At 49.4% G+C, this 13,278-nt stretch overlaps 1 pseudogene; it reads right to left on the bottom strand.

Annotated features, from left to right (window-relative positions):
* Positions 1-4,434: 4,434 nt before the first annotated feature.
* LOC117438538 (cystathionine beta-synthase-like) overlaps positions 4,435-13,278 on the bottom strand; it is a 32,537-nt pseudogene continuing 23,693 nt past the window's right edge.

Here is a 13,278-nt window from a genome sequence, read left to right as displayed (position 1 = left end):
CCCCTCTCAGTTTTAAGGACTCTTTGCAAACTCCAGCTTTTCAAGACCCAACATTTCCTTAATGCAGTCACATTTTTGGATCCCTTCCCTCTGTCTGATTGACCTTAGGTGCTGCTGTATTAAATACGCTTGGTTTCCTCCTCGCTGGGTCCTTCCAGGCTGGGTCTCTTCTCCAGTTGCCCAGTGCTACCCTTTGATTGCAATTACATCATTACCTTCACGCTGTGCATTTGATAGCCCAAATTTCCTACTCTTGGAGACATGCAACTACTTGTAATTGCTTCTTAACATTTCTTTAAGCAATAATATTTCAAAATTGCATAACTCTGAAGAAAAAGCTTGAAAGCACAAACTCCATCTTCAGTTTGAAGAAAGAAAGCCTTTGAAGCTTGCCTGGGTTTAAACTCTTGCTTGTTTAAATTACTGCCAACTGTCATTACCAAAGGCTTTGCACACCCAAACCTCTGTCCAGCCCCTGCAGACCCATTCACTGCTGAAACCTCCAACCCCACCTATCAATGGAATTGGACTTCTCCAACAGAGCCTATTTCCCACAAAACCACTACATGGAGTCTGTCCCTCAGCAGCTGCAGCAGGAGCAGACTCCTGTGCATGCCCGGCCACTTTTCCCAGTTCATCCCCCTCAGTTCTGGAGGGCCGGGATGCAGGCTGGCCACGGCACTCCCCTCCTATCCCAGCCCAAGTCCCCGGGGTCTCGGCTTCCCGAGGCGCTGGTTACCTGCTGCAGGGTGGCTGGGCAGGCGGGACAGGTGCTAGGGTGCAGCGCAGGACCCCAGGTGGTGTCTTCAGTCTTCACCCCACAGCCTGCCCTGGATCCTCTATTTATGTGCTGCTGGTGGTGGCTCCACGATGAAACACTGGTGGGGGGAGACAGAGGAGGCGGGGAAGGCTCTGTAACACAAAAGGTGGCTGGGCAGGGCCAGGGAGATGTTTATCTTGCTGGTGATGTTGGCTTAGTCTGTCTGGCTGCAAACTAATCCGGCATCTCCCAGCTGTCTGCAGGTCTGTGCTATCTCCCCACGCCCTCTTTGCAGGCTTCAGACAGGGTTTCTGAAGTGTCAGCATCTCCCTGCACTTTGCAGGCTGCCGGGAACTTGGATAACAGTGTCCAGAGGGAAATAAACTGATTGGAAAAGTCTCGTGAGGCAGCACGGGTGGAGGGCAGCCAGCTCTGGGGTTAGGCACCCACAGTGCTCCTGCTCAGGAGCCAGACACAGGCATGGACCTTCTCAGGGCAAGGACCTTCTCAAGACACATGTTTTATCCTTGTCTCCATGCAGCTTCCTGGGGCATGCTTGACACACACCATTTAAAGTGCTTTAGGCTCTGTGTGGCTGTTTTCCTCTGGATTAAGGCACCTGGAGCCAAGGCCACATATCTCAGTGGAGGAGGTAGGCATGAGTTTCACATGCAGGCATAATCCAGGTGCCCTGACCAGCACAGGCAGCCCAAGCTTCCCTGGGTCCCAGCTGCTCTCTGGTGTGAAATCATCTTAGCCTGATGTACTAATGAGCTCATTGGAAGTGTGCCCCCGACCTTGCAGAGGAATGGGATGATGATAAACAGAAATACCTTGCAGCAGATGGACTGTGGACAGCAGCTCCCTCATGTACCTGTGTGCCCCTCAGAGCAGGAGGTGCTGCAGAAGAGCATGGACTGGTGCTCCAGGACCAGAGTCTGTCTTCTGCACTGAAGGTATACTGTGCTTAGGGCAGCGAGCATAGCATAGTGAGGTGGGATGCTGCCCAGCCCTCACCCTCTTCCTGCCATCCTCTCACAGCTCCTTAAGATAAAAATCCCCATTCTTCTGGGAGATGTGTGGGACCCCCATATCCCACAAAGCCTGAGATCACTCAGATACACTGAGCTGGGTGGCTGTGTCTCACTGCACATGTAAAATACTGGTATGGCCTCAGTGGCAAGGGGAGGGAAATGAACTTGAAAGACCAGTTATCTGGAAGGGGTTGTAGCTGTCAAGGGCAGCCCTGAGGACTTGGGTAGAAGGGACAGTGGGTGACAGGTGACAAGTGACACACTGGGCTCTTGGCCCTGCTCTACCACGGATGCTGTGTACAGGCACATCTTTACAGGTCCCATGGTGGTTACTACAAGACAAAGCAAGTGAAACCCCATCCCCTGCTTCCTGAGGCCTTTTCCTCCCCAGAGATGTGTGGGCAGAACAACACTAGCCATTCCCTCTCACCACCTCCTGCATCCAACCCAGCACCCCGCGGTGCCACTACTCTGCCCTGGTGCATGCTGTGGAGTGTGTTTGCACCCTCAGGATCGCAGTCTGTGGCAAAACACCACAGATGCAACATTTCCCTGGCTGGCAATGCCACTGCTGGATGTGCCTGCAATGTGGATGTGGAGCAATCCCGGAATGTCCAGGGCTCACACCCAACTTTATTGGTTCCCACACTCACAGTTAACACACAAAAGCCATTGTGTTTGTGACTAATACTCAGCAGTTACTTCACCTCTGCTGAGTGCAGCTGCCTGTCCTGCAGCGCTGCTGCTGCTGGGGCACAGGGGCTAATCCATAGGGGCCGTGCAGGCTGCAGAGAGGTTCAGGGCAGCTGATACCTGGGCTGTTGTTACGTGCTGTGAGCCCATCATCTGGGCTTTCAGGTGGTTGGTGTTGAGAGCTGACACATTCTGCACACCCACACCCAGTGTGCCAGGCAGGAGCCTGCTCTGCAGGTGAGCATCAGCTCAAATGCATCAAGTAGTGTATTTGTTTCTGTTCAAACTCACAGTAATGGCACACCTTTTACATAAACAGATGCAACTCCTGAGAGGACAGCCCATTAGCGAAGCTTGTCCTCCCCAGCCTTGGGCTTCAAGGTGATCTACATTCAGGCTGAGGTCTGGGCTCCATGGAGTTACGGGGCACTTTTACTCATGTGAGTTTGAAATACATACCCAGACTAAGATCGTTTGGTTTGCAACAGAGCTGCTAAAATGAATACAATACAATGAGGTTGAACTAATCAGTTTTTACTTTTTTCTGGACAAATATAGTTATTACTCAAGCAAACACTTGCAGAAGATTTGGTACAGCTTGTGGTGTTCAGAAAGCAAAAGACAACAGAGACATTCTTCCTAAATATAAATACTTCAACATTCTATTGTTTAATAAAAGTCTCATATAAACTAGATTAGGTTGGAAGTATGGACTAAACACTTGGCAGCAAACCAGAATTGGAATTGGCTGTTGTCACCTTGGAGCAGCTCCCAAGACTTATGGAGACTTATGGCAAAGCTCAGAGTGTCTTTGAGAGCAACTCCCCCAGTCCAGGTTTCAATGGTGCTTCGGTTGGTCCCACAGCCCATGCTCCTTTCACTTTTGCTTTCATTTATGTTTAGTGCAGACATGGCAAATGGCTCTTACGACCTTCATTATCAGTTCGTGGAACACATGACAGCAAAACTAAGATCAACCTCACCTTCCCCTCAATAACGAGCTCCCAGGATGCATATCCATGAGGTGACTGTTACACGATATAGGGATGAAGCCATATTCCCTCTCCCAGTTACTGTATGGTGAGAATGAGCCTTTACTTCTTGAATAGGTTTGGTTCACTGCCCCATCCTGTGGGACTGTGCTAGAGATACCCAGTGCTGCCAGCTCCCTCAGAGGTAAGGAAAGTGTTTTCCAAAGGCCAGTTGCAACTATGGGAGCCATCCTTCCCATGCCCATCACAGTCCTTGGCTCTCCCTTCACATCTCTCCTGCCCAGGTCCCAACCTTCCACATACTGGGGTGCAATGTCCCACCCGTTCCTCACTCTTCATCACTCCTCCGGGGCCCTGGCTCTCCTGCTGCCTCCTTGGTCCACAGACAGAGCTGGGGATAAGCAGGAGGGTCTCCCAGTGGTGCCTGCAGCTGTCCTGTGAGGGGTGGAGAGGGGCAGAAGGGAGCAGCCATGATGTGGCTTGCCCCAGCCCTGTTTCTCTCACAGCAGAGATGGGCTCCAGTACTGGTGTAGCCAGGGTGACTCGTGGCAGCACCAGCAGTGCATTGGTACCTATGGGTAGCAAGTACACTATAGAATCACAGAACCGCTAGGGTTGTAAGGGACCTCTGGAGATCATCCGGTCCAACCCCTGCCAAGGCAGAGCCACCCAGAGCAGGTGACACAGGAACGTGTCCAGGCGGGCCCTGAATGTCTCCAGAGAGGGAGACTCCATGACCCCCCTGGGCACCTGTTCCAGTGCTCTGCCACCCTCAACATAAAGTTCTTCTTTGTGTTGAGGTGAAACTTGTGTTTTAGTTTATGGCCATTGCTCCTTGTCCTGTCACTGGGCACCACTGAAATGAGTCTGGCACCATCCTCCAGGCACCAACCCCCCACCTGCTAAACAATGTGCAATAACAACCTTTCCCTTCCCATCCCCACCCCTCCCTGCATTACCCCTTCATCGCTGGGAAGCTCCGTGTAACCACACATGGCTATTAAACACAATTTCATCAGTTATCTTGTTAGTGGTATTCTGGGATGGTGTTTAGCGGACAAATGGTCAGTACGATTTTCACCTAGTCATTTTGAGAAACGATCAGCTGGATCAGACCAGAAAGCACCTCGCCGGGAGGTGGAGGCTCGGGGGGGAGCTGGTCCTGCCAGAGGAGCAGAGGACAGTACAGCCAAGCTGCTCTGCTACTTCTTCTCATTTCTGCTGACGAAGGTGAGGAGGTCCATGGCTGTGACCACACCGAACACCATCTGCTTCATGAAGGAGCTGCCGTTCCCATTGACTGCAAGCACAGAAAACACCAGTTTAGTGGAAATACAACCAGAAGAACCCCCACACCCAGCTGTGCAGGGGCTGCTGTTTGTTTATGAAACAAAAACCTCAACAGAACAGCAGCTGTCTCTGCTCTGCCTCAACAGGAAACACTGATGCAGCCTTGGTCAGGTCACTGGGATCACATCAGGGAGGTTTTAGCTGCAAATAATGCACCTTTTACCAGAGCAGGAAGCTTAATTCCCCAGCTATTTTTATCCAACCTCTGTTCCAGTCTTGCTTCTATCACCTCAAAGCTTTTCAGGCCAAACTAATGAGACTCTAAAAGCAGCACTGAGGCACTTTCTACTCTGCTCTCATAACATCCTACACCACCATTAATAAAACAGCATTGCAAGAATTGCTTTAACTATCTGATAAATGTTTTCTTAAATAAAATAGAACTAGCCACCAGAGCCCAAACACGAGATAAAATGCAGGCTCTGAAGGTGTGGGAATAAGGTAATAAATACAGGGGTAACTGCGACGGCATTAAAACAGCAGCTCTGGAAAAGCAAATGGGTGTTGTATGAAAACCAGAACAAGAGGCACTGCATGCAGCTGGCAGATGTTTTTCAGTGGGTACCATTTAATTTGTGGGTACCATTTATTTTATATTGAAATGTGATACAAAACAGATCTTCACTATTTTGTGATAACAAAGCTGAGAAAGGAGATTCTACCCAGTCTTATTCTCAGTGAGTGAATTGAAAATGTGCATAGAAGGCAGCTTTGAATGACGGACTTTTGCTTGCAACATTTTGCAGGAACATGTCTAGACTTGTAAGCCAGCTTTAGGGCCCGCTTCAAGGCAGCAGGCTACAGAGAAGGAAGCAAAGGGGTTGGGATGTTGCACGTGGTTGGTTTCAGAGACCCTGGGCTCAACAGGCAGCCCTTTGCTGGCCATCAACACAGCACAATATTGTAGGAATGCTCTGCATGTAGCATGTGTAATCCCATAAAATTAGTACAGTTACTCCCTTCAGCTCTAATTTAGAAGACTTAAGCATGAGTCTTCTGACTGCTTTTTCATGCTGTTAACATTTTAAACAAAGCAACTCCCCTGAGATAAGGTCAGATTTGTACTTCTAGAGATTTTACAGGATAATTGCCCTGAAAGGGTGTGTTAGGTCAGATTTGCAGAACAGCACCTGCCACCGTATCTGTTGTGGTCAGAGGAGCAGCAAGGTGTGATCCCTCTGGTATGGATGCATCAGCAACCCTCATGTGGTCCCACTGCGACTACTGAGTGGTTTGTTTCACTTAGGAGGGGGTGGCTGTACAGTGGTTCGAGAATAAACCAAAGCTGCTGGTACAGCTGCTTTATTGGACTGGCCTAGTGGTGCTCCTGAATTGGCAGAGAACCCCCACAGCCAGCTGTGGTCCAGGTAAGGCTCACACACAGATGCCCCAGGCTGTATCCATCAGTGTATATTGTGCCTCTTGAGTCATGTGCCTCTGATGCAGGGCTTGCTCATTGTCCAACACATTTGTTTTCATCTTTCTCACCTTACCCTGGACCTCCAGGATAAGTGTCTTGATAGCACCAGCATCAGATAGCACCCTAAGGTCCTCAGCATATCAATTTACCTAGGCTCCTTGGGGCACACAGACATAAAGATGTCTCTTGGCTGTATCTCTAGGGGTGGCAAGTGGGAATAAAGGTTTTCAGAAGATGGTACAGCCTCTGGGCATGCACAGCAGAAGGTCCTTTAAAACAATGAGATGCAGACTGTATAGTTTGTTTCCTTGCACTTAGATGCCTGAATTCCACCTAAGTTTTATCGAATGTGTACAAATGCTTCTTCCATAGAATCATGGAATCACATAATGGTTTGGGTTGGAAGGGACATCAAAGATCATACAGTTTCCAACCTTTCTGCCATGGGCAGGGGCACCTTCCACTAGACCAGGTTGCTCAAAGCCCTGTCCAACCTGGCCTTGAACATGCCAGGGATGGAGCAGCCACCGCTTCTCTGGGCAACCTGTTCCAGAGCCTCATCACCCTCCTAGTAAAGAATTTCTTCCTAATGTCCAGTCTAAATCTATCTTCAATTTAAAACCATTCCCCCCTTGTCCTACCACTATATGCCCTTGTAAAAAGGCCTTCTCCAGATTTCTTGTAGGCCTCCTTTCAACCTTGCCATTAAGTACTAAACCTGCAAATATCTCTCATTCCCCTCATTTCCTCTGTTGCTCACAGCCAGTAAGGCAGTGATTTGAATTCAAGGCCAAAAGGCTAAACAAGAACTAGAGGCCAGAGCCTACAGCTGTGCAGCAAATGCACTGGCACCCAAAGGTGCTACTTACAGTCCACCTTGGCTGTCAAGAGGGGACCAAATGAAATCCCTTAATGAGTACTCATCCCCAGAAGTGTATATCTATGGGAAGCCATGAGATGAAGGGAGGGGATTGGGATGATGAATGCTTAAGCATCACCCCTGCATGAAGAGGACAACACAGCTCCCATGGCCAGGATCTGGGAAGGGCTCCTGCAGGATGCACATCCTGGTGCTAGTCCTGGACTCCTTTGATTAAGGCTTCCCTTCTTTCCCCTCATCTCGTTAGTGTCAGGAAAGGAAATGGGTGAATAATTGGCAGTTCCAGGGCTTTGCAGAGCCAAAGGGCAGAAATCTTTCCTGTAGGGGCTGACACCTGCCAAGCTCAGTTTGAGAATTTGCCTTTCCCCTCTTAGACATTCATGCAAAGCCCACACAGTGCTGCTGAAGATACCTACACTGCATTTGCTCATGTACAACAATAGCAAAGTGATCGTTCTCCAGGATGCAGGAAAGCTTGCCGAGGCTGTCCTCCAGGCCAATCTGAACAGGACAGAAAGAGACATTGTAAGTTTCACTTCACATTTAAAGGGCAGTGGTAGCAGAGCCTGGTTCCTGACTCTAAGCCATGAGTTGTCAAGGTGCCACACAGCTGGACCAAGATCAGGTACACCTCACCCACTCACACTGTTCTGCAGAGATGGGAGAGGATGCCAGCCACCTGCAAACCAGGCTTTGTCATAGAATCAACTAGGTTGGAAAGACCTTTAAGATCATCAAGTCCAATCTTTAAGCCTCCCCCCAGCCCAAAGAGCCTCCATGGGCTAGCATGAGGAGATGGCTTCAGCTCCCCTAAAACACCATCCATTTGCCTCACTCCCTCTCTAGACCATTGCTGGACATCCAACCCAGGCATCCCTTTCCTGCAACACCCACCAGAGCCCATGCCTGTTGCCCCAGCCCTGCTGAGCCCTGGAAATACCTGGGCTCTGATTTCAGGGGGTGCTGAATCCCCAGCTGGACAAAATCCTCTGACAATGTAAGACTGGGAATGGACATTCACACGCTTTGCTCCTGGCTTGAAAACTCCCATGTCTGAACCCTACAGGCTCAGCAGCATTTTTTCCAGTGCCTGTCCTTACTGTCATCTCCATGATGCCAACACCCTCCCACCTCTCTTCTTTCACCTCTCTGATTTTTCATTGACCTCCTCTCCCAGCTTCTGTCACACCTCAGGGTGGCCATGCTTGCTCTCCCCATGTCCCCATCCCCTGGGCAGCAGATGCCACCATGCACAGCAGGTACCTTTGAGAAACTGGTCGTAGATGACCTTCGTAACGGAGTCTGAGAACTGTGGCGTTTCCAGCCAGCACTGAGGAAAGGGTGTTGCTGAGGGTCACCATTCCCAAAATAAGCCTGTAAGGGAACAGGGAGTTTTCCAAAAGGTCAGGCCTGAGAGAAGGCACATAATTTATGTAGGGGCTGAAGGATTCCCCTCAAAGTCAGTGACTAAATCACTGCTGCTGTCAACAGGAGGCACCAACTTTTTCCCTCATCTTAGTAGGACAGGAAGATTCTTGTCCTCCCCAAGCTGCTGGTGTAACAGTGGTTAAATTCTGCTATTCCAATGCAGGACTTAGCAGCTAGGAGAAGGAAAGCTTGCAGTGCTTATTAGTGTGGGTTTTCCACCCAGCCTTCATCTCTCCTCTGGCCTCCCTTTGCACTGATCCAATTTCTGCTGAATCTGGTGGGTACTGAATTTGGTTTTGACTTTAACTGGCTCATTTACAGAGACACACTTATGCATCACAGAGTCCAGTGCAAGAGCCCCATCATGGGATCAGTAAAGGCACTTTCTCTTTAGCTTCCTTGTGGCTGCTTTTCCTATGTGAATGGCCATCTTTGTAAAGAGCAAAAATAGTTACCCTGATTCAGCAACAACAGGAGCTTGGTCATATCCCTTCTCCTGGAGGATCTCAATTGCCTTTTGACAGCTGACTTCAGGGAGGAGAATGAGAGGGGACGAGAGATTCAGTTTCTGCACCTTGATGTTCCACCACCTGTTGAAAGACAAATGGCAGCACCAAACTGTTACCAAGCTGCTGCATGGCTGTGGGCTTTGCTCAGGGAGGCAAGGCCAGCAGAGATGAGACCAGCCACACAGAGACATTCTGCCTGCCTGCAAAGATCACCCCGCTTCTGTCCCCAAAGCAGTGATGCTACAAGTCCAGCATGGCCAGGTCTTGTTGAAGCCAAGCCCAGTGTTCATACAGCTCCAGAGACAGGGCTGAGGCCAGCAGCTGGCAAAGTGTGGAGCTATCCTGAATCCAAGGAAGTTATTGAGGGCTTTGCTCCAAGCTCATGAGTGGTGAGGACTATCAGTTTTACTTCTTTGGTCTGCATCTTTAGTCCTCAAAATGCACTATCTACAGATCCTTCAGGAGACAGCCTGGCAGAGATGCTTGTGTGATTTATAAGGGACAAGTTACGTTTGTTTGCTGGGGACCACAGGCAACTCCCAGCTTATCTCAGTCCTTTGCTCTTGCTAGAGGCTGAAAGAGAAATTCTAAACAGGCACAAGAGGCCTTCAAAACGTATTGAGGTTTTAGGAAATATTTTGCAATAACCCTTTGGTTATAGTAACCTACAGGAGCAGGTGACATCAGTAATACCTGCTGTCTTCAAAGTGAGACTAGGTGCTTTCTAAACAACTGGCAGCAGCCCAGCCGCATGTCAATTGGCATCAGCAGTGTGATTCCCTCTCTTGAGGGGGCTCTTTCTCCATGGCATTCAAGAGACAGCTCAGTTGCTCATCTCTGCTGGCCTGCAGCTCTGGAAAGTGAAAACTTGCTGTTCCCTGCCTGAAAAGTCCTTCAGAGCTGTTTGAAAGGGTGCTTGCTAAGGGAGAGACCCATCTCCCCACCAGCCCCATGTTCCTTTGAACACAGCTGTGGAGTAGGCCTGGAGGTTGTGAGTGAAGCTAGATGTGCCCCTAAACTGTTCTGCTCAGCAGGGCTTAGGTGGTCTGGACAATGACTGCCATGTGGGAGCAGATCAGCAACTTCAGGATGTAAACATCTCCTTCATAGACTTTGATTGTGGAACAGGGATTTCTGATCACTCAAAAGAGAGGAGCTGACATTACATGCCCCCCCCATGAGGGATCCAGCCTTAACTGCAGTTTTTCTAAATACTAACAGATAATGCTTTCCTTGGAAGTTGTTAAATTTCCAGGCTTAGAATGCTGGCTCCCTTAGCACAGTTAGTTTGTACCAGAGGAAGCTGTCTTACCAAGGCTTGTGCTCCTGGGCGTCGCTTAGGAAACCGTTTTTTATCATCCACTTATCATTCAGAAATTTGGACCCTAGAAATGACCAACAAAGAGCGAGTCTGTGAGCTCTCCAGAAGAAGTCGTGCTTTGTTTCATGCACTAGACCACAGCACTGCCCCGGGGCTCCCATGATTTTTGCAGCTGGCTGCTCTCAGCCCCTTTTAAGGTCAGTGGGAGCTGCGGGTGCTCGGTAACTCTTGGAAGCATGTCAGCTATTTGCCTTCCTAACTTTAGGCATGCAAGTTCAAAAACCATAGCTTGACTGATTCCTGCTCCGTGCAGTCAGTCAGTGACAAGAGGAAATAAAACCCAAACATCCCAAGACCCAGCCCGTGGTGCTTGCCACAGCAGTATGCTATTTATCCGTGTTGTTTGCTTTGTTTTTCCTATGAGTTGCTCCAGGGGCACTCCCAGCTCTGGGCTCACACTGGGTACCATGCAATGAGAGGTCCTGGGTTGTTCTCCAGCAATCCATGCCACCAGGGTTCAGCAGTGCTAAGCTCATGTCCCTGAAGGGCCATATGGCCCCAAGCCATGGCATATGTAGAGCTGGGGAGAAGGCTGTGGAAGCTCCCACCCAACACCAGAAAGCAAGAAACTCACATGTAGTTCCTGACAGAGTCAGGCAGGATGACAACACAGCGCTGACCTTCCTTCAGGTCCTTGGCTGCCTGCACAGCAACAGACATGGCACTGCCCGAGCTGCCTCCTGGGTAGGTACCAAGAAGAGAGAGACAAGCATCAGGGCTGCCCAGGATGTAGAACTGCCGTCCCAGTGCATGGGGCATGGCACTGCCATGGCTAGTGGAACAGAGGCACCCAGGAAAAGCAGTAGCAGAGGTGTCACCTCCTACACCAGGCTCAAGACACTGGGAATAGGAGGACAATCAGCCCCACAGCCCCATAGGCTTTAGGATCGGGAAGAGGTAGCGGTTGAAGGGATATGTTCATATGATGGCTCTTGGCAATCGGCATTCATGGCAGCGTAAGAGTCATGAACTTCATGAACCATTTCTTGTGGTGAGTCTGTGGGCAGGCCAAGGTCTGAAAGGTTCAACACAGGGACATTCTGCTGCCCACACCATACCCTCCTTTTGGGTGACAAGAACACCATGCCAAACCTAGACCTTCTAACTGACATATCTGGCAATCAAAGATTGGATTTAAATGCATTGTAAAGACTGAAAAATCCTATAAACATTACATTCGTGCTTAGAATACCAAGCCAACGTGATGGAAGACTTAAATGCTTCCTGTGCCTGTGTTCACACATGTGGTTTGCTGCACGTAAGGAAAGCAGGTTCCTGCTTTACAGAGGCAATTCTTCCACCAGTAGTTTCAAGTACTGGAAGTCAAAACACATTCCACTATCTGTGTGCCAATTACACACTGCATTCAAGGCAGCACGTATTTTACAGCAGGTTAATTAGCACATTTCTCAAACAAATGGGGAAAGGCCCTGAAAAATGCAGTTCAGGGAACATGGAGCTATTCACACAATTATAGTCGGGGATCAGTAAGTGGTTTCTGTTGAAACACAGTGACTCCGTGCCTGCTGGCTTAAATCAGCATTTAAGAGTTTCATTACAAATGGCCTGATCTTTTCTAAAACTCCCTGGATGTGAGCACTCAGGGCTTTTATCAGCTGTAACTATAAGCCTACATGTTGCCTGGTCCTGGGTGGGAACCTATGGCTAGCTGCTCAGTGGCAGGGAAAGCTGACTGAAATGCTGATGCTCTGTAGAGGCTCTTAGGGCACAGGCAGGGTTTGTTTGAGGGCATCCTTTCATTTTGGAAAGCTGGTGGGATCACTTACAGCTTGTTGGCACAGGGAGAAATACTCAGTAAGAACATCTTACACTTTCTTTACTTCCAAGCTTTCCTTGGTCCAAACCTGGCACCTCTTGTGTGTGTGGCAATGGTTCAACAAGTGTACTGCCCCACAGAGTTGTCAGTGGAGCAACAGTTCTAGTCCACCTGTCCTGCCCCGAGCCCCATTAATCCTCTCTTCAGCCCCTGTAACACTACACCACACGGGGTTAGGCCTGAAGATCCAGTTCCATGTGCAGAAGTGCCCCGGTAAGAGGAGAGTTATTGCTTCTATAATTACTGTGGCCAATGAGTCAGATCCCAGATCAAAGGCACACTGCCATACCTCTGCAGTCCACACAGCCCTACACACCAGCTCAGGGTTCAGCCATCCAGCAAGCACTAAATGCAGAGAGCACCCACACCAAAGAGTTTTGGTCCCAAAAGGATGAGATTCAGAAAATGTGTTAAGAGAAAGCAGCGGCTGTTGGTGCTTACCACACAATAGTCCCTCCTCCCTGATCAGCCTGCGTGACATGAGTAACGAGTCTCTGTCGTTGCATTTATACCACTGATCGACCACCTGAAGGCAAAAGCAGGAAGGTTGTGTCTTGGTGGTGTTATTTCAGGCTGTCCCTACTCTCTGAGGCATTCCACGGTGCTGATGCCTACAACGTCTGGCAGCTTTGAGCTGCTTTGCATACTTGTTGAAAGCAAATATGTTTGTCAGGACATCCTTGGTCTGCAGGGCATGCCTTTGCTTTGCAGGCACCCACTCTAGCCTGTCCAGCCAGCATCCTTTCCTTGGAGAGTTAGGGATGTCTGAAAGGTTCAGAATCAGGGTGTTGTAGAGGGAATGATGTTCACGATGCCCTAGGCTGTGCTACACTAGTGGTCAATATTTGCAAGGCAAATTCAGACCCAACTACAAAAAGAGTTTGAGGTTATTACAGGTCCCAGTTCTAAAGCTGTGTGCCAACAACAGAGATGTAGTTAGCACAGTATCTGAAAGCAGAAAGAATCTGAGGTCTGATGCTGTGGGGGACCTTTC

The sequence above is a fragment of the Melopsittacus undulatus genome, unplaced genomic scaffold (assembly GCF_012275295.1).
Source record: "Melopsittacus undulatus isolate bMelUnd1 unplaced genomic scaffold, bMelUnd1.mat.Z mat_scaffold_462_arrow_ctg1, whole genome shotgun sequence".
Taxonomy (NCBI): Eukaryota; Metazoa; Chordata; class Aves; order Psittaciformes; family Psittaculidae; genus Melopsittacus; species Melopsittacus undulatus.
This window is presented reverse-complemented; position numbering and strand designations above follow the sequence as displayed.